Source organism: Apium graveolens, chromosome 9, assembly GCF_009905375.1.
Source record: "Apium graveolens cultivar Ventura chromosome 9, ASM990537v1, whole genome shotgun sequence".
In the NCBI taxonomy this organism is placed as follows: Eukaryota; Viridiplantae; Streptophyta; class Magnoliopsida; order Apiales; family Apiaceae; genus Apium; species Apium graveolens.
The window spans coordinates 18,356,442-18,357,063 of NC_133655.1; the positions used below are offsets into that span (position 1 = coordinate 18,356,442).

The 622-nt window shown below is 45.0% G+C and overlaps 1 non-coding gene across 1 annotated transcript; it reads right to left on the bottom strand.

Moving 5' to 3' along the window:
• Positions 1-249: 249 nt before the first annotated feature.
• LOC141688619 (small nucleolar RNA R71) lies at positions 250-356 on the bottom strand. The gene has a single exon (XR_012562053.1). It is a non-coding gene; the product is annotated as a small nucleolar RNA R71 (small nucleolar RNA).
• Between the last annotated feature and the right edge of the window lie 266 nt (positions 357-622).

Below are 622 nucleotides of genomic sequence, written 5' to 3' on the forward strand. Positions count from 1 at the left end.
AACTCAGTTCAGTTTGGGGGTTCTCCTACTGAAGACCCCAACATGCACATCAGGGATTTCATCGAGATCTGCGACACTTTCATATTCAATGATGTGACTGAAGATGCTATCAAGCTGCGACTCTTCCCATTCTCTCCGAGGGACAAAGCTAAGTACTGGTTACATTCTCTATCAGCAGGGTCTATCACCACTTGGGAAGATCTTGCTCAAAAGTTTCTCACTAAATTCTTCCCTATGGCGAAGACTGCTGTAATCAGGAATGCTCTTACTCAGTTTGCTCAGCAAACTGGAGAATCTCTATGTGAGGCTCGGGATCGATATAAAGAGATGCTAAGGAAGTGCCCACACCATGGCATTCCTGATTGGATGATTATTAACTGTTTCTATATTGGATTAGGTGCTACTTCTAGACCTATGCTTGATGCAGCATCAGGAGGAGCCTTGTGGGCTAAAAGCTACGATGAAGCTTATGAACTTATTGAACTGATGGCTGCTAATGAGTACCGGAATCCTTCCCAGAGACTGACTCAGGGAAAGGTAGCAGGAATTCTGGAGTTGGATGCAGCAACTGCTATAGCTGCCCAACTTAAGGCTTTGACGATGAAGGTGGACACTTTGGCTA